We start from the raw sequence: 21422 nt of genomic DNA, 5'->3' as shown, positions 1-21422 counted from the left end.
TCAGATTTTTGGTTCATTATATGGTGGGTTTCTGTTCACCGCCAATGGCGGTCTTCTGTTCACCGTCACCACTGCGGTCAGCGGTGTTTACCGCTGTGTTCATAATGACCGCCATAGTGTTTGAATAGTTTGGAGAGGAAGGAAAGAGCTGGAGTGCTTCATGTCAGAGATTTGCTATTGTAAGGTCTTTAGGATGCTGCCAATGAGGTTCATTTTGGAGAATATGTGGGAAAAGCAATATGTAAAAGACTGTGCTGCATTATAGTGAAAGGAACAAGAGCAACAAGAGTGTCTAGTTTGTAGGACTGCTGCTAAGGTTAGGAGTGAAGATAAATGATGAAAGTGAGTGAAGGGAGGTGAAAGCAACATGTCCATTGTTAGACCTGACAGCCTTAGGGTGGTCTTCCCCAGCTTTTTGCCTGCCTCCTTCCAGCCATTTTTCTGATCTCGTTTTTTTTGGTTTTAGGACTCTGCGCACTTTACCACTGCTGACCAGTGGTCAAGTGCTTATGCTCTCTCCGCTTAACATGGTAACATTGGCTCCTACCCAATTAGCATATTTAATTTACCTATACGTCCTTAGTAAAGTGCACTATATGTTCCCAGAGCCTGTAAATTAAATGCTACTAGTGGGCCTGCAGCACTGATTGTGCCACCCACATAAGTAGCCCCTTAATCATGTCCCAGGCCTGCCAAAGCAAGGCCTGAGTGTATAGTTTCATTGCCAGTTTCACTTGGCAGTTAAAACAAATTGCTGAGCCCTAAACTCTTCTTTTATTAAATATGTCACTCCCTAATGTAGGTCCTAGGAAGCCCATAAGGTGGGGTGCTATGAAAGTAAAAGACATGACATGTACTTATATGTTTTACATGTCCTGCTAGTGAAAAACTCCCAAAGTCATTTTTAATTATTATGAAGCACACTTCTCTCATAGGCCAGCACTGGAAATTCTCTTATATATTTTTAAGTGGTAATTTCTGATCTGAAAGGAGTAGCATTGTCATGTTTGGTGTGATTGGAATGGTAGTCAGACATCGTACTTACTGGTGAAGTTAGATTTAACATTACAATTTTAGAAATGCTACTTTTAGGGAGCAGGCACTTCTCTTCACATACTGCTGTCTGTGCCTCATAGTCTGTCTCCAATCCATGTTTGGTCTTTGCTGGTTGAGAGCACCCCCTGTGCATTCCACTCAGATAGCCATAAACACAGGACACTCAGTTGCATCTCCATTCATCTGCATTCTGGGGGGTCTTCCTGAGCAGGAAGGGTGGAGGGACTCTCACAATTCAAAGGCTAGTGGGTTGATCAAACACAAAGGACTGACAGACCCCACAGATCTCCTGGGAGACTTGACAGGGTTGAAAAGAGAACTGGTGCACTTCATAACAACTCTTTGAAGTTTCCTCCACCTCAAATGCATATTTGGGTATACATACTGGGTCTGTGACCCCCTCAAATCAGAAACTTCTAGACCTACAACTGAACTCTGTCAGAGGGACTGCCCTGCTGCCCAAAGGACTAATCTGAACTGCTTTTCTGGAAGGACTGCACTCCTGCCTGTTGCCCTACTACATGCTCCCCCTGACTGTGCTGGAAGGGCAAGGCCTTCCCCCCAACAAGTGCTCTCCAAGGGCTTGGACTGAGCTTGCCTCCTGTTAAGAAGTCTCAGGGCCAACAAAGACTTAATCTAAGGAAGAAAATCCACTTTGCTGAAAAAATTGACACAACACCTCCAAAATACAACGCAACGTCTGTGGAATCAATACAGCACATGTCTGTGGATGAACAATCACTGCATCGCTTACCGGATCGACGCAGAGCCTGTTGCATCATCCCACTGCATTCTGGATTTTCCACACATCGTCCCTGGGTGTCAAATTATCTCTGCACCGCAGTAAGGAGCCAAGGCTGGAAATCAACCCATCACCTCTGCTGCGCTCGAAAAACTGGCACATCGCTGTACTTTCATATGCATCACTTCGTCTGTGGTCCTCTGCATCATTATGTTTGACGCATCCCAGGCAATGTGTGTTAAAAGATACAACTACTGATTCTTATTGATTAAGACCCATCTAAACCTTTAAAAAGTGATATCTTGACTTGTGCATATTGGATTTTTGTTGTTTTGGTCTTATATTTTATTCAGATAAATGTAAATAATATCTGTTTTCCTAAACTGTATTTTGTGATGTATTTACTGTGTTACTGTTTGGGATACTGCACAAATACTTTACATATTGCCTTCTGAGTTAAGCCTGTCTGCTGTGTGCCAAGCTATCGGATAGTGAGCAAAGGATAATGTAGGTTGTGTTGTGACTTACTCTGACTAGAATTGTGGTCCCTACTTGGACAGGGTGCATACCTCGGCTAACTAGAGACCCAATTTCTAACATTGGTGGCAGCAGTTGGATAGGACTTGTGTTTGTGCAGTATCATACAATAGCTACATGTACACTACCTACCCACATTTAAAGATCATTCTGATTTTTTTTATTCTTCCATAATTTTTCTTGCTTTGAGTCTTTAAAAGATCCTATACATTATGTCTCTGGTTGGTTCTACAAGTGGAGCCTTGGTGTGTGAGATGGAAAAACTGGAGGAGTACACAGTTAACCAGTTTAAAGGCTTCTGCAAACAAATGGGGTTACCTGGCCGAGAAGCCCCGAAGAAGGTGGAGTTTCAAATGACGAAGAGGGCCTCGGCAGAGGCCCGCTCTCAAGAGAATGATGAGTTGAGGGGGCCTGTGAATGGCTCTTCCGAGGAGCTTCCTGCAGCAGTTAAATGGGACACCCCTGGATTTGTGCTACATGTGAGGGCAGGAGGCAGTGTCTCTAGGCATGGCCTGACCTTAGAGGACAAGAGAGAGGAGAGAGAATTCTAGCTGCAGTTGGCAAAATTAAAAATGAAAGCAGAGTAGAGCAAAGCTGAAAGAGCCTTAGCACAGAAGAAACTACTTTTGGCTCATGAACTGAGTCTAAAAGTCTAAAAGTGATGGACCTCAAGACTAGGCAGTCTGAGTCCCACTGCGATGGTGGCAGCATACATACATTGCCTGATGGAGACAAGAAGGTACATATACCCAAGGGTTTGGTGCCCACTTATGTAGTGGGAGATGATATTGATAAGTGGTTTTCTGCCTATGAAGTGGCACTGAGGGTACATGGGGTTCCTGAAGAGCACTGGGGGGGGTGGGTCTGTGGAAACACATGCCAACACTTGGGAGGGACACGCTTCTGTGAAAGACATTTTGATTGCAAAATTTGGACTGACCCTGAGAAGTATTGTTAAATATTTAGGGATAGTTAGAAGCTCCCCAACCAATCCTTGGTAGATTTCATTGATTACTCCTGTAAGGCACTGAATGGCTGGGTGCGGGGCAACAAAGTGTCAATGATTATGTTGGGTTGTACAATTTAATCTTGAGGGAGCACATGCTCACTACTTGTTTTACAGAGCTGCGCCAGCACCTAGTTGATATAAGCTGACTGATCATAGGAAGCTTGCTGGGGAGGGGGACCTCTGAGCTTGCATCAGAGTATCCAAAAAGGTATCTGGGGAGACACCCACAAAGCTGGTCAGGGTTCTCACCAGAAGAAAAAGGAGTGTGAAAAACTTAAAAATAAGTTCTCTAAAGACTCCCAAAATAATTCCCAAGGGACTAGTGGTAACTGATCCTAAAAAGAAAGGATTATTTGACCGTACAACAGGGAGGTTTGTACCCCAATGTACAGAGTGCTTCAAGTATGGTCACTCTAAGGGCGACTCCAAATGTCCCAAGAGAGCGCAGCCCCCCAACTGATAGGCAGACACCTGGATTGGCCAGTGTAGCTTTCGGAGAGGAGATAGTCCAGGCTAGTTTTGGGGACCAGATAGAGGTAACTCTAGTGTCCCTAAGGGATAGAGATATGGTGCCAAAGGCCCACATGCCTGCCAATACTTCCAAGTATAGGCAATGGGTCACCATTAACAGGCAACCGGTGGAGGCCCTGCATGACACAGGAGCCAGCATGACAACTGTCAAGTGTCAGCTGGTGTCAGCAGAGCAGGTCCTACCAAATACATTCCACCAAGTCATACTTGCCGACAACCGTGAGAGCTATCTACCTGTGGCTCTGGTTCCCTTTGAATGGGTGGGAGGGTCGCTGGTACTCTGAAATTTGCTGTGAGCGCTGCCATGTCTGTAAATTGTCTGTTAGGCAATGGCCTGGAGAACACTACCTAGAAGGAGATAGAGCTCAGGTCTCATTTGGAGATGATGGGATTGCCTGAGTGGGTCTGTAGGACCACATGGTCAATGGCTGCCTGAAAAGGGAGTCAAGGATATCTGGAGCCTGGAACAGTGGTCAAGGCAGCTGCCAAGGAGTGGGACAAGGGGTACAGGAAACCCGTCCTGTGGCAGAGGTTGGTGGGGTCCCTGAGGAAAAGGCCCCTGAGCCAACCGGGGAGGACATTGCTGCCCTAAGTGACCTACCTGAACTTGCTGGCTTGCAAAATGAAGTTGGGCCCACCAGGGAGAAATTTTGCAAAGCACAGAAAGAGTGTCCCACTCTTGAGGGTTTGAGACAAGAGGCGTCAGCTCATGCAGCAGATGAATCCTCTGGGGATCACCTGAACTACTGGGAGAATGAACTTCTCTACAGTGAACCTAAGGCTCTGGGTGCCCTTGCAGCCCATTTGCTGGTGGTGCCCTAGTGTTACCAGGCCTTCCGACTGGGTATCCTCCTGGCAGGACGTGTAGGGCAAGACAAGACCTTTGCCAGACTTGTACCCCCTTTTATTGGCCCAGAATGAAGATAGCCTCAGATACATTCTGCAAGTCCTGTCACACCTGCCAGGCCAGTGGGATGTCAGTGAAAACGCTGAAAGGTCCCCTGACCCCACTTCCCATTGTTGGCACCCCCCGTGAAAGGGTGGGCATTCACACCCTTGGTCCATTGGACCCATGACAGCCCTAGGCAACAGGCTCATCCTGGTCTTGGTGGGCCATGTGACAGGCTACGTAGATACAATCCTTCAGAGGACAATGACTACACCTGTGGTGACCAGAACTCTGATGGGGATCTTTACCCTTGTGGGATGCCCCAAAGAGATAGTGTCTGACTGAGGCACTAAAATCATGTCTGCATACATGAAGTCCATGTGAAATGAGTGTGGGGTAACTTATAAGTTCACCATGCCCTAGCACCCCCAATCCAATGGTCTAGTTGAGAGTCAACAAGACCTTGAAGGGCATGACCGCAGGCCTACCTGTGGCCATGAGGCATAAGTGGGACATCCTCAGGCCATGCCTTCACTTTTGCTACAGGGAGGTGCCACAGAAAGGATTAGGGTTCCATCCCTGCAAACTCCTCTATGGCCACCCTGTCAGGTGGGCCTGTGTGTATTGTCAAATAGGGGTGGGAGAAAGCACCTCGGACCCCTCCACCCCACGATGTGGCCAGCTACATGTGGACCCTCCGGAGCCAGATGCACTGCTTCTGGAAAAAAGCCAAGAGCAACGTCAAGGTCAGCCAGGAGGTAATGAAACACTGGTATGACGAGAAGGTCACTCTGGTAGAGTTTCAACCTGGCCAGAAAGTGTGGGTCATGGAGCCACTAGAGCCCAGAACTCTCCAGGACCACTGGACTGGCCCATGCGAAATCAAGGAGCATAAAGGGGAGGCCACTTACTTAGTGGCTCTCCAGACCACTAGGAACCCACTAAGGGTGTCCCATGTCAACTGACTCAAGCCTCACTTTGAGAGGTCCAAAGTGAGCATGCTTTCTGTGACAGATTAGGGTGTGGAGGAGGACAGTGAACCTCTCCCTGACCTCCTCTCTGCACAGGAAAATGATGGGTCAGTGGAGGGTGTCAATCTCTCTGACAACCTGACCCCAGAGTAGCAAGGTGACTGTTACCAGTTGCTGGGACAGTTTTCCCCACTGTTCTCACTCACCCCTGAACTCAAACATCTGTGTGTCCATGATATTGACACGGAAAACAGTCCCCCTGTGACAAAATTTTGAGGTTGTCAGACAGGGTTAGAACCAGCATCCAGGAGGAGGTGTCCAAGATTCCAGCTTTAAGGATGATTGAACCCTCTAGCAGTCCCTGGTCCAGCCTGGTGTGTTGGTCCCAAAGGCCCCCACCGGGCACTAAACCAAAACTTTGGTACTGTGTGGACTACAGAGCCCTCAGTTCCATCCCCAAGACTGATGCACACCCCATCCCCAGAGCTGATGAACTCATTGACAAAATGGGCACTGCCAAATTCCTCAGTACTTTTAAGATCAGGGTACTGGCAGATTGACTTGACTGAGGGAGCAAAAGAGAGGTCAGCATTCTCAACCCCCCTGGGCCATTACTAATTCTAGGTGATGCCCTTTGGCTTGAAGAATGCACTTGCTACCTTCCAACGATTGGTTAACAGGGTTCTGGCTGGCAAGGAGGCTTTCTGTGCTGCCTACTGAGATGACATTGGCATCTACAGTGCCATCTGGGAGGAACACCTGCATCACCTCCAAGAGGTTCTTCAGACCCTACAATAGACAGGTGCCAGATTGGGCAGGGTTGTGTGGTATATTTGGGACACCTGTTAGGTAATGGCAAGGTGCAGCCCCTCGAGGCCAAGATTAAAACCATCATGGCCTGTCAACCACCTAAAACCCAAACCGAAGTGAGAGCCTTCTTAGGCATTACTGGCTACTACAGAAGATTTGTTTAGGGATATGGCACCATTGTTGCCACCTTAACTGAGCTGACTACCGAAAAGCAGCCCAGTTTGGTGACTTGGCCAAAGGCTTGTCAGAAAGCCTTTGATTCTCTCAAGGTAGCCATGTGCACTGCCCCTTTGCTCAGGGCCCCTTATTACATCTTTTGGCCTACTGGGTTACTGGAGTTCATTCACTTTTGAGTGTGTCTTATACTGCAGACATCCTGAATAATCACTAATTGTAAAATAGTAGAGAGAAGTGAAATTGTTAAGGTGGGTTTCCGATTCTAGGTGTCCCTGTATGCCTCTGTAATTATGCATCAAGGAGCCATGTCACTGAAAGCGGAGATATAGCTGGACTCTCTTCCCTCAATTTCTAGTCAGTTCAGCGCCAGAAAAGGGATCAACAGGCTATAAGACAAATTTGACATTGATTGGGAGAATCACTTCTCCCTAATCAAATAAGTGCTGGTGAAGAACTAGTGAAAACCTCCACTCAGTGGCATCCATATTCTTTAGCAATCTGTCATTGATTTGACTCGCATGACAGTGTAACTCAACTAGTTTCAGAATTCGGTGTCCTGCACTCAGCGTCCTGCACTCTGCATCGCTACCATGGCCTGTGTAGAAGGGGAAGAGCTCAACCTCGTAAGCAGAATCTCAGTTGTTGTGTATGATCAGAGTGCCTACAGCCTCTACAGTGTCCATTTCACTTGGAAGCCTCCCAGGGATGATTGGAATTGAAGACTTTGGCGGTCATTCTGACCGCGGCGGGCGGCGGTCGCCGCCCGCCATGCGGTTACCGCCGAATGACCGCCCCGCGGTCAAAAGACCGCGGCGGCCATTCCAACTTTCCTGCTGGGCCGGCGGGCGACCGCCAAAAGGCCGCCCGCCGGCCCAGCGGGAAAGCCCCTGCAACGAGGAAGCCGGCTCCGAATGGAGCCGGCAGAGTTGCAGGGGTGCGACGGGTGCAGTGGCACCCGTCGCGATTTTCACTGTCTGCAAAGCAGACAGTGAAAATCTGTATGGGGCCCTGTTAGGGGGCCCCTGCACTGCCCATGCCAGTGGCATGGGCAGTGCAGGGGCCCCCAGGGGCCCCACGACACCCGTTCCCGCCATCCTGGTTTTGGCGGTGAAAACCGCCAGAAACAGGCTGGCGGGAAGGGGGTCGGAATCCCCATGGCGGCACTGCAAGCAGCGCCGCCATGGAGGATTCCCTGGGCCAGGGGAAAACCGGCGTGAAACCGCCGGTTCCCCTTTTCTGACCGCGGCTTTACCGCCGCGGTCAGAATAGCCCAGGAAGCACCGCCAGGCTGTTGGCGGTGCTTCTGCTGCCCTCCGCCCTGGCGGTCCTGTCGGTCACAGACCGCCAGGGTCAGAATGAGGCCCTTTGTGTGAGCCATATGAGTTCGGCCAAGCTGCAAGAAGTCAGAGTGAGTGGCCAGCCCTCTGTGTTACTAAGGGGTTCTGGAATTTGTACTGCCCCGGGTGCAGTTTGCTATCTGCCTGCTTAGCGCTTGCTAACTGTTGCTGATGTGGGCAATCACATAGCGACATTTGCAGCGACTTATCAGCTACCTGGATTTCACTCAAGGTGCTAATCCGTCCTTTGGAAAGATTGCCAGAACCTTACTGTTTGTGTAAAGTGTAGAATGAATGTGACCGCTTTATATTTTGCAAATTATAACACACTGAAAATGGGAGTCCCCAAAAAACCTAAAATTAGCAGCCGAGGTTCCTAAAGAGTGGCATACATGTCTTCAGGGATAAGCATTGCAATATGAAAAGTTCGTCTTTGGCTAAAAACTGGTTCACAGTTTCACTTGAAATAGAGACCATGGGTGAAAGCACTGGTAATTCAAAGCTAGCTTCTGTTTTATTGGGCAAACCTAGGACCAGTAAGACTGATAATGAACAAAGTTAAGGTTTCATCTGAGGTAGAACAGACTCCAGGTCATCCGTTGCACCCTAGCCTCACACTATGCTAGAGGGGGAATCCTTTCAGCCAACTTATCCTTTATTTGTTAATTCTCTAAGCTCCAGCCCAAATTCCCAAAGTTCAGATAGGTCCGAGGTATGGCGTATGAGCTCAGCATCTGTGCATGCAACCAATCAAATCGATCAAATTAGGGTGTTGGCTGTCCAAAGTGTCTAAGACTGTCTTCCTCAATGTTAGACTTTGCCTTTAGATTCTCATTTTAATACTGGGGCTTTGGTGTCTGACTGAGATGAACATCACAATCTGTTAAAAGCATTTATTCAAAGATTGGAGATCTTTTTGTCTGAAATTCAAGATATGAAAGCAGCCCAAGCAATATCTTAATGATCATCTGATTAGGATAGATGACAAACTAATGTATATTTTTTAAACTATCTCGGGGTATCCGAAAACAAAGAGAATTCTGGAGGGACAATTAGTTTGGTAACTGATTTAATTAGATCTCTTATTCTTGCTGATTTCACAGAAGAACCTTCGATTATGCCTGCGCATAGGGGCCCTAAACAGGAAATTTCACAGGACAAATATTAGTGTACTTTGTTAGTTAATTTTGAGGACTATAAAATCAAAGAACAGATTCTCTCAAAAGCTTTACATTTGAAACGTTTTGGGAATGCAGAGGATTTCAGATTTCAAGTCTATTCAGATATGTCAATATCTTGTGCATTGCGGAGTTCAACTGCCTACAGACACGTTTAAAGCTGTCAGGTCTCAAGCAACCCTGTTTCAACAATCAAAATTGAAAGTGTTGCACAAGGAACATTTTCAGACTGTAGTTTTTAGTATCAGAAGACACTGAAATTCTTAAAAAGTTTCAGAAAAACTGAAATAATTTTCAGTATCATGAAAGTAATAAAAAATCTCTATTAGAAATGGGTTTTTTTTGTTGTTTTTTTATTTTGTATTTACGCCATTAGTGCATTGTAATATTACTTTGGGTGAGGGGTCAGGGATATCTCCTCAGGTGACAGATTCCAGGGTGCAGAAACAGGGCACTTTTTTCAAATAGGTTGGTAGGGTGACACTGGGGTAGTGAAGGGTCAGCCCTTAATGGTCACTTTGAGGTAGGGTTGTGGTTTGCAGCATTAAAGGAGGTATGGAAGGATTGATTGCTCTTTATGAATTTCTTTATTGGACAGGATTAATGATGACTTTACACTTTAGGCTATTTACTGGAGAGAAAATGTTTATTAATGAGTACTTGAAAACACAATGATTGTTTCACCTAAACTTTGGTGCACTTTTTACTCCTAACACTGTATGCACTTTCATCATTGAAGTTGGGGAAGTACCTAAGTTTTATAATTAGATTAACGTCACAAAAAGGCTGAAGATAAGGTGTTTGTTACCTCAGAGTTCATCAGTGGAGTTCTATGTGTTCAAGAGGCAATGTAATACGCTTAAAAAACAATCCGATCTATGGCACTTAAGTTGAAGATAATTTTGTTCAACATATATGGCCTAAATATTATGAGGAAAAATGCAGTTATTGGAGTATGCGGTTTGTCTCATAATCCATCCTTTGTTATACTTCAAGAGACTCATATCCCATTGACTAATATAACCAAGTTGAGGATGTTCAAGACATGGGTGGGATGTAGGTGTTTTTCTTAAGTAGGGGCAGTCCATAGTAGCACATCTATTTTTATCGCTAACAAGTTCGACTCTCAGATACATTCATGTCATGATGATAAGGAAGGTTACTGGTCCTGTGTTACTTGCACTATTGCTTCTAAGGGCATGACATTAGTCAACTTCAATGCACAGATAGAAGGTAACACTGAATCATTTCTTTCAGTTTTTCAATCCCTTATCACAGTCCCTGATAGAATTGTGTTTGGAGGGAATTTTAATTTCCAACAGGCTCCACTACTAGACCCGATGGTTTTAAATAAGAAACAACACAAGCCAAAAATTGCAAAACTAATGGATATGGATGAGAGAGATTTAAAAATAGTCAATTCATGGAGAGTGAACTTTCCAGCTAAACAAGAATATGCATGGTTTTCAGCTAAATTGAAGCCATGTTGATTTTTTCAGATTACTTCTGACATTAAGTATGGGCATATGCTGGTGTTTCCAAATAGTTTATTTGACCATTCAGTTTTCAAGCTTCAGATACCCGGCTTTGGACGATCATCATCTCCTAAGAGACGTGTTCTCAATAAACTGTATTTAGAAGATGAAAATTGGGTGGAAGAATGAAAAGGAGAGATTGCTGAATTATTTTACCTAATTAAGATTCATCTACAGTAGATATGGTGTGGTATGCTTTTATAGCAAGTATACAGGTGTGCATAGTGTTAAGAATATTATGCCTGGAAAAAATACTAAAGCAGCTAAAAAAGAGATTGGATTACAGGTGCGGAGACGTAATGACAAAATGTTGCTTCATGATACAAAGGAAAATAAAAAATCTCTTAATCAGTTCAAAGCTAAATTACTCAGAGCGCTATGTGAATAATTCAACTTATTCACAGAAGCTACATGAGGGAAGCAACTATGCATGGAAACCTTTTGCCTGGCAGAAAGGGAGATAACATTCTAGAAATTCTATTAAAATCTTAAAATGCCCGAGATCTGGCATTATTTATTCTTAGTGATCAAGAACAAATTCATGAGCTCTTTCTGGACCATTACAAACAAATAAACAGTCATACCCAGATAGTCAGGATATATGACATTTTTTCAGACACTTTGTATTCCAAGACTTAGGGGGTCATTACAACCCTGGCGGATGGTGTTAAAGGTGCGGAAATACCGTAAACAGGCCGGCGGAGAAAAAAAGGGAATCATGACCCTGGCGGAACCCCCCAACAAAGACAGCCACTTTAACACACCGCCCACCACGGTGGTACAGACAAGCAGCGCGGCGGTCACCGCCAACAGACAGGCGGAAGACAATGTACCGCCCATAGTATCACAACCTACCAATGCGCCACCTTTTCCGGGGCGGATTCACCGTGGATAAAAACACGGCGGAAACAGTTACTGCAATGGGAAAATGCTCACCTGAACACATCCCACGAGGAAGGAGGACTCCATGGAGTCGGAATTACAAATCCTACCGGCCCTTGTATTCCTACTCATCTACGAAGAGCAACGTCGGCGAAGACAACGGTGAGTACTGCATCTACGACATATGGGAGGGGGAGGCAAAAGTTAGGGGAACACACACGAAACACCCCCACCCCCACCCTCGCATATTACAACACACACACCAATGCATTCACAAAAATCACAGTAACAACCCACAACCCCCCCGGAAGAATGCAAAGACAAAACGAAATCAGTTCAAACATTGTAATGTAGCAATACACATGTCTCAAAAATATACAGATATATTATAAAATCATTCAAAAGTATATACATTACAAGAAGTAGTGCAGATGTGCACATATCAATGTCTGTGCACCACTAGTCCAAAAATGCATGGGCGAGGCCCACAAAAGATACCTGTCCACAAACGGAGAGAACACTGCCGGGGCATCAGATAGAAATATTACAGGCACCTCAGGGGGAAGGGAAGGGGGGCACCTCAGCCGGATGAGTGCAAAGCCAGATCCACGACGGGGCTCCATGCCCATTGATGTATCCTGGGGAGTGCAAAGCCACAGTCTTTCAAGTCTCTACAGTGGGTGGTTTGCCCACTGTACCATCCTGGGGAGTGCAAAGCCACAGTCTCTCAAGTCTCTACAGTGGGTGGTTTGCCCACTGTACCATCCTGGGGAGTGCAAAGCCACAGTCTCTCAAGTCTCTACAGTGGGTGGTTTGCCCACTGTACCATCCTGGGGAGTGCAAAGCCACAGTTTCGCAAGTAGATAACAGCCTCCACTGGTTCTGGAGGGGGACTGGTGCCCAGACTGGATTAGTCTCCCCGTGAAAGTTTCTGTCCCGTCACTGTCCCAGCTGCACATGGGATAACGAGGCTTGATGTGGCTGCCTTTTCATTCTTCCCCGGTGCATGCCCTGTTCAGCGGTGCTTTGCCATGGCGGTCTCTGGACTGTTGAGCGGTGCTTTGCCATGGCAGTTCTGGACTGTTGAGCGGTGCTTTGCCATGGCGGTCTCTGGACTGTTCAGCGGTGCTTTGCCATTGCGGTCTCTGGACTGTTCAGCGGTGATTTGCCATGGCGGTTCTGGACTGTTCAGCGGTGCTTTGCCATGGCGGTTCTGGACTGTTCAGCGGTGCTTTGCCTTGGCGGTTCTGGACTGTTCAGCGGTGCTTTGCCATGGTGGACTCTGGACTGTTCAGTGGTGCTTTGCCATGGCGGTTCTGGACTGTTCAGCGGTGCTTTGCCATGGCGGTTCTGGACTGTTGAGCGCTGCTTTGCCATGGCGGTTCTGAACTGTTCAGCAGTGCTTTGCCATGGCGGTCTCTGGACTGTTCAGCGGTGCGTTGCCATGGCGGTTCTGGACTGTTGAGCGGTGCTTTGCCATGGCGGTTCTGGACGGTTCAGCAGTGCTTTGCCATTGCGGTTCTGGACTGTTGAGCGGCGCTTTGCCATGGCGGTTCTGTACTGTTCAGCGGTGCTTTGCCATGGCGGTCTCTGGACTGTTCAGCGGTGCTTTGCCATGGCGGTTCTGGACTGTTGAGCGGTGCTTTGCCATGGCGGTTCTGGACTGTTCAGCGGTGCTTTGCCATGGCGGTTCTGGACTGTTGAGCGGTGCTTTGCCATGGCGGTTCTGGACTGGGCATTGGTGTGTGGCATGACGTTCTCTGTACTGGGCATTGGTGTGTGGCATGACATTTCCTCATTGCCCAGCGGGGCTGTGGCAGCTGGGGCCCTCCTGGGCACTGACTCCGGCGGTGGCGGTAGTCTCCTGACCAGTGATGATACTTGGGCCCTCCTGGGCACTGACTCCGGCAGTGGTCTCCTGACCAGTGACGATACTTGGGCCCTCCTGGGCAATGACTCCGGCGTTGGTCTCCTGACCAGTGACGATACTTGGGCCCTCCTGGGCAATGACTCCGGCGGTGGCGGTGGTCTCCTGACCAGTGACGATACTTGGGCCCTCCTGGGCAATGACTCCGGCGGTGGTCTCCTGACCACTGACAATACTTGGGCCCTCCTGGGCAATGACTCCGGCGGTGTCAGTGGTCTCCTGACCAGTGACGATACTTGGGCCCTTCTGGGCAATGACTCTGGCGGTGGCGGTGGTCTCCGGACCAGTGACGATACTTGGGCCCTCCTGGGCAATGACTCTGGTGGTGGTCTCCGGACCATTGACGACGGTGCTGGCGGTGGCGTCCCGACTGCCGGGAAGGATGCCGCCCTTCTTTGCCGTGATGCTCACACCAAGCTGTGCAGACTTTCTCTGGCCCTTCCCCACCTTTGGAGGAGTCACAGCTGACTCTGCAATCCCCCTGGGACCACTGTGAGTTGTTTTGCCTCCAGGAGTCTTCACAGGGTCCCGTCGGCCACTTTCCAATTTCAGAGCCTTTACAGGGGGTGGGCTGCCAGTGCCTTGGCTCCGGGTCACACTGCCTGCCCTGGTGGCCGGTGCACTCCACACACCTTGAACAGGCACCACTGGTATTGGAGGCTTTTTGGCTGAGGCGCTACGACGGGCCTGATGAATTGGAGGGGAGTGTGGGGGCAAAAAGGTCAACTTTACAGAGGGGCAGTTTCTGACGAACACTGGGATGGGTAGTTGGAGGGGGTCTGGGAGTGGAGGAAGAGGAGGTGGTTGTAGGAGGTGTCACTTTAGGTGTTTTGGGTGCAGGTGCATGTGCTGGAGGCTGTCGTGAGGTGGATGGATGTTGGGTGTGTGGGTGCCCGCGTTTGTGTACTTTGGGAGGGGGCATCACAGACACACTGGGAGAGGACACAGGGGACGTGTAAATGGGAGTGGAGGTGGTGATTGCAGGTGAGCGGGTGTGGTGCTGGGTGTTCTGGTGCGACTCCTGGTGCCTGTAGATGAAGTACATGCAGGTGACAGTGTAGACGAGACTGGGAAGGAGGAGGGAGACGATGAGGAGGGGGACACAGTGGAGGCAGTGGATGTTGCTGTGTCTGAATGTGGGTGATGCTTGTGTGTGTGCCTGTGGGTTGTGTGGTGCCTATGTTTGCCTGAGCGTCCCTTGTGTGTTGACGTGTGTGCATGCTGGTCTGTAGGTGTGCTTGGGATGGGCTGGGATACAGGGGATTGGGTCTGGGTGGAGGAGGTTGTAGGGGGGAGGCTACACACAGGGACAATGGCTGCCATCAGTGCTGAGGCCAGAGATTGCAGGGTTCGCTGAAGGACAGCCTGACCAGAATGAATGCCCTCCAGGAATGCATTACCGTGTTGCAACTCCCTTTCTACACCCTGGATGGCATTCACAATGGTAGACTGCCCAACAGTGAGTGACCTGAGGAGGTCAATGGCCTCCTCACTGAGGGCAGCAGGGGTGACTGGGGCAGGGCCTGAGGTGCCTGGGGCGAAGGTGATGCCCACCCTCCTGGGTGAGCGGGCACGGGGCAAACGCTGAGGGGCTGCTGGGAGGGCGATGCTGGTAGGGGAGGTGGTGGCTGTACCTGTAGAAGTGGGGCGCACAGATGGTGCCGCCACCACAAGGGAGTTCCCATCGGCGGACGAGTCCGTGTCGCTGGTTGGTGATCCGGTGGCCGACGTGAAGCTCCCCTCGCCCTCCGTCCCACTGGTGCATTCTGAGTCCGTGGTGTGGCCCTCCATGGCCATGTGGGATGCAGCTCCCTCGTGCTCCGGTGCCACTGTACCTCCGCCTGGTGATGCTGATGCACAAAAGAACAGGGAGAGCACAAAAAGGAGGGGGGGAAGACAGAAGAAAGACAGGTTGAGTGCATGTCATACCGCTACCGTTGGCGGACAATACAGACACAGCAGCCCCCTGCACTACGCCGTGCTCCTGGCCTCTGCAGATGCAATTTCTGGGATCTGGCCTACATGGCTATGGTGGACATCTGCACACATGGATACCACAGGGGCATCTATACCTGTACTTGGCACTCTACTGTGGTGGGGTAGAGTGCCACATGGCCTGCATTACGGAGGGGCCTAGTCTACGTATTTCTGCCTGGCCTAGGTACACCCACAGGCCTCCTCCCCCACCCAGACCCCTCCGCTGCATGCAAAGTCAGCAGAATGAGAGAGTACTCACCCCCTTGTGTCTGCTGTGATGGCCTCAAGTGCCCATCCAACTCAGGGTAGGCCACCACCAGGATCCTGAACATCAGGGGGGTCATGGGGCGACGGGCACCCCTCCCACGTTGGGAGGCCATCCCCAGCTGAGCCTCCGCCGTCTTCTTGCTCCAGCGGCGAATGTCCTCCCATCTTTTACAGCAGGGGGTGCCCCGTCTCTGGTGGACCCCCAGGGTCCGGACGTCCTTGGCGATGGCACGCCAAATGTCCTTCTTCTGGTGGGCGCTGACCTACATGACATGCACAAGGGAAGAAGCGAAGTCATTAACAACTGCACCGGCGATGTGAGTGGCCCCCCTCCCTACCCTAGCCATGTGGCACATTCATTCACATGCATTCATGTTCCCTGAACTCTGCCGCCTTCCCTCTTACAACCAGCCCTCTCCACCCAGGCCTAGCCCATACAACGTGCTACCTGTGTACTAACCTGTTGGTCTGGAGGACCGTAGAGTAGCGTGTACTGGGGGAGGACCCCATCTACCAGTTTCTCCAACTCCTGAGCAGTGAAGGCAGGGGCCCTTTCCCCAGACGCAGCAGCCATCGTCGCTTCCAGACCGAGGTCACAGCAGCACTTGCAGTGTAGATCCTCTCCTGTCGAAGATCAGGTATCTAGTGATTGAACAGCTAGAAAATGGCGGTGATGTCCGCGGCGGTGCGTATCATCACCGCCGGCGCACTTGTTCATTGGCTCCTGGGACCCATAGGGTCCAATGTTAACCAATGCAGCATTGTGCCGTGGTCTACGACCACCTACCGCGACGGTGTGCAACGGCAACGCAGTTACCCCACAATCCCATTGTCCCAGTTTAGAGTTCAGGCAGCCGCCATTTCAGGGGCCCACACAGCTTCATTTACTTCTGCGTCACACATAGCAAGGCCTACACTCAACACAGATACAGGAAGGGTTTTGTGTTTGGTGTCGTCTACTGTGTAACTGTGGGCACATACCTGGAAAAAAATTGACTCGATCGTCGCTGTTGTCCTTCCTAGGCGCCGTCAGCTGGGACATTTGAGAAGATGGCGGAATCCTCCCGTGTACCGATCGCTGGTGGACCTATTGACAATGGAGGAGCGACATTTAATCGTCACCTACAGGTTTGACCGTGCCACAATCCAGGAACTATGTACCCAGTTGGAGCCAGACCTGATGTCACCAATCCGCCATCCCACTGGAATCCCCCCTGACATGCTATTGCTGTCAGTGCTCCATTTCCTTGCGAGTGGGTCTTTTCAGACAACAGTGGCCATGGCATCAGGGATGTCCCAGCCTATGTTTTCCAACGTGCTGTCCAGAGTGTTGTCTGCCCTGCTGAAAACGTAAGGAGATACATCATTTTCCCTGAGGTGGAAGATTTGGCTACAGTGAAAGGTGACTTCTATGCCCTTGGACATATCCCCAACATCATAGGTGCTATTGATGGGACTCATGTAGCTCTGGTCCCCCCCCACAGGAGTGAACAGGTGTGCAGGAACAGGAAGAGTTATCATTCGATGAATGTACAGATGGTATGTTTGGCAGACCAGTACATCTCCCAGGTTAATGCTATGTTCCCTGGCTCAGTGCATGATGCCTACATCCTGCGGAATAGCAGCATCCCTGATATGATGGGTCAACTCCAGAGGCACCGTGTGTGGCTATTAGGGGACTCTGGTTACCCCAACCTGTACTGGCTATTGACCCCAGTGAGGAATCCCAGGACCAGGGCAGAGGAACGCTACAATAAGGCCCATGGGTGGACTAGGAGGGTGATCGAACGCACCTTCGGCCTCCTTAAGGCCAGGTTCAGGTGCCTCCATATGACAGGTGGTTCCCTATTCTACTCACCGAAGAAGGTGTGCCAGATCATCATCGCCTGCTCGATGCTTCACAATCTTGCTTTGCAACGCCAGGTGCCTTTTCTGCAGGAGGATGGTCCAGATGACGGTGTTGTGGCAGCTGTGGAGCCTGTGGAGCCTATGGACAGTGATGAGGAGGAAGCTGAGGAAGAAGACAACGACAACAGGGAGTCAGTCATACAGCAATATTTCCAGTGACACACAGGTGAGAAGATTTTCATTTTTACCATTACATTCACTGTCACACGTCTTCCTCTATCCTGTGTGTAATTTCATGGGATTATTTGGTAACTGAATTGTTCCTTTCCATTACGGTTTCACAGGTGTGGTTACCAACGTGTGTCATCTGCATGCATCCTTCAAGGACTTGTGATGTGGGACATTGGTATGTTGCCTTTATAACTAAAAACATATTTTGACACTGGCATTGATAATACATTTTACCAAATCATAGACTGACTCCAGATTGTTTTGTGGTTCAAGGGTGTTTATTTAAGTGCTCAAAAATGGAGGGGGGTTGTAAAATGGTGATGGGTGATGGTGGAGGAATGTCCATGGCAGAGTCCAGTCTATTAGTCTCACAGGTGCACTGCCCATATGGGCATAGGAAGTGGAGCTGGGGCAGTTTAAGTATGGACAGGGTAACAAAGTGGGACAGTGGGGGGACAATCAGGGTGGTCTCATTTCCTGGCGGGGGTCTTGTCATTTTCCTCTGTCCTGTTCCTGGATCTCAGGGACCGCTTGCGGGGTGGTTGTCCATCTGCAGGGGGTGGGGTGCTGGTGTGGTGGTCCTGTGGCGGAGTCCTGCCCACTAGCGCCAGCGGAGGTGGTGGGCAGTTCATCGTCCATGCTAGTGTCAGGGGCCCCTTGGAGTGCCACGGTGTCCCTCCTGGTCTTTTGTATGTCCTTCAGCACGCCTACGATGGTGCCCAGGGCGGAGCTGATGGTTCTGAGCTCCTCCCTGAACCCCAAATACAGTTCGTCCTGCAGGCGCTGGATCTCCTGAAACTTGTCCAGGACCGTCGCCATCGTCTCCTGGGAGTGGTGGTATGCTCCCATGATGGAGGAGAGGGCCTTGTGGAGAGTGGGTTCCCTTGGCCTGTCCACCCCCTGTCGCACAGCAGCCCTCCCAGTTCCCCTGTGTTCCTGTGCCTCCGTACCCTGGACCGTGTGCCCACTACCACTGCCCCCAGGTCCCTGTTGTTGTTGGGGTGGTGGGTTATCCTGGGTTCCCTGTAGTGGTGGACACACAGCTGATTGACCTGTCCTGGGTACGGAGGTTTGGGCCCGCTGGGTAGGTGCTGTAATGGTGTTACCAGAGGGTGGAAGGTCAGTGTTGGGCTGTGCCTGTGCAAGGGGAACCGACTGTCCCGAGGCCCACGATGGTCCGGGCTGGTCATCAGGCTCCAGTAGGGCAGAGCTGCTATCATCACTGTGGGCCTCTTCCATGGGTGGAGTGGAGATGTCTGGACCCTCCGGTGTGGTGACGGTCCTTCGTGATCCTGCAGGAGTATAAGGGCATGATTATTGCATGTGTGTGTGTGTGATGGTGTGCAATGGGTGGGTGTGCGTGTACCCCAGTGCAAGCATTCCTGTGTGGGGGCTTGTGTGATAATGGTTAGGGGGTTGTTATGGGTATGTGCAGTGGGCATGCTTTCGTGATGGGTGTCCATGCTTAGTTGTGTCATGCAGGGCTTGCTGTTAGGATGTGTGGTTTGGGTTATTATTACATTAGTGAGGAGTTGGAGTGATAGGTGAGGGGATTGAGGGTGGGGGTGTGTGATAGCATGCAGGTAGGGTGGGGGATATCATACTTAAGATTTGACTTACCAGTGTCCATTCCTCCACCAACTCCTCTGAGACCCTCAGGATGCATGATGGTCAAGACTTGCTCCTCCCATGTTGTTAGTTGTGGGGGAGGTGGTGGGGGTCCGCCGCCAGTCCGCTGAACCGCGATGTTGTGGCTGGAGACCGTTGAATGCACCTTCCCCCGTAGTTCGTTCCACCTCTTCCTGATGTCCTCCCGATTTCTTGGGTGCTGTCCCACAGCGTTGACCCTGTCCACTATTCTGCGCCATAGCTCCATCTTCCTGGCTATGGATGTGTGCTGCACCTGTGAGCCAAATAGCTGTGGCTCTACCCGTACGATTTCCTCCACCATGACCCTGAGCTCCTCCTCCGAGAACCGGGGGTGTCTTTGGCGTGCCATGGGGTGGTGTGTGTGATGTGTGGGGTGGTGTATGTGGTGATGAGTGTGGTGATGTGTAGTGGTGTGTGGTGTTTTGTGCGTGGATGTTGTGTGGGTGATGGTGTTGTGTGCCTCTGTGTGGTGGGATTGTCTAATCAGTGCTGTCTCTCTGGCCTTCGTGACTCAGTTTTGGTCGTAGGGGTTTGTGGGTGATGTGGGTGTGTGTTTTATATTGTAATGTGTGTGTGGGAGTGGTGTGTGTATGTGTATCAGGTGTGTGTATTTGGAATTGACCAATGTGGTGGTGTTTTGGAGATGTGTGTGTATTTTGAGCGCAGCGGTGTGTACCGCCAATGGAATACCGCGGTTGAAAGACCGCCGCGTGGATTCGTGGGTCGTAATACCATGGGTGTGTTTCTGTTGGCGTGGAGGTGGAGGATTTGTTTTCGCCAGTTTAACACTGACCTTTGGTGTGGCAGAGTTGTGTGGGTGTCTGAATTTCGGCGGATTCCGAAATGTGGGTCATAATAGCTGTGGCGGAATTCCGCAGCCGCGGCAGTGTATTGGTGGTCTTCTGCACGGCGGTAAGCGGCTTTTACCGCCAATGTTGTAATGACCCCCTTAGTGCCTGATTATGAGTTTGGCGGACCATCGACTGCCGTCAGGTCGGACCCCCATATTACGAGTCAAGTGGGCCAATGGAGCAAAGACCACCACGGTCCCGCCGGCACTGCCAGGCAGCAAAGACCGCCACGGTCAGAAGGCTACACCAGCAGGCCGGCGAAGCTTGTGTTCCCACCAGGCCCATTACAAGGTTGCACACCGCCAATGTGACTGTAGCGGTCCAATCACCACTTCTCAGCAGACGAAACAAACACTATAAAGGGAGACACTCACTTGTTTGCTGCCACCATGGAGCCCATCACAGATGTCCTGGCGCTGCTAATGATCATCAAAGAGGCACAAAATCAATGGCACGTGGATGCCACAGACCATAAGAACACACACCTACCTTTATCATAAACCTTAAAAACAGATTGCAGCACAGTTGTCCACATAGTATGGAGGTCATACTATGGGCACCAAATACATGTCTCCTCCTGTACACAGTGCAAATCATACATGCAGATGGACACATTCATAGTCTCAACGTGCCCCCTTTGGGCAGGGAGCTCTAACTGCAGAGCAAAAATACCAAAAACACTCAGCCACACATCTCAGGCACAGGGACAGTGAGGGTTACACAATATTGTCTTACACATCACCAACAACACACAAACAACACATCTACCAATACAACTCACACACTCGCATTCCACACAGACCCAGACTGTTGTCACATACAACATGCATATCTATCAATGTGGCATGGACCACAAACAACACTACAATTAAACAGCCTTGCAATAGACACACACATCACAGCACAATGGAAGGAGAATGGCATGCACAATAGACAGGGAGACAAATAGAGAAAAAAACACCATGCAAACAATACTTGCACAATTGGGTTGGGGCATCAGGAACACCCAGGGAAGGA

Source organism: Pleurodeles waltl, chromosome 8, assembly GCF_031143425.1.
Source record: "Pleurodeles waltl isolate 20211129_DDA chromosome 8, aPleWal1.hap1.20221129, whole genome shotgun sequence".
Taxonomy (NCBI): domain Eukaryota; kingdom Metazoa; phylum Chordata; class Amphibia; order Caudata; family Salamandridae; genus Pleurodeles; species Pleurodeles waltl.
The sequence above is the reverse complement of the archived record's forward strand: the minus strand, read 5'-3'. Positions refer to the sequence as shown.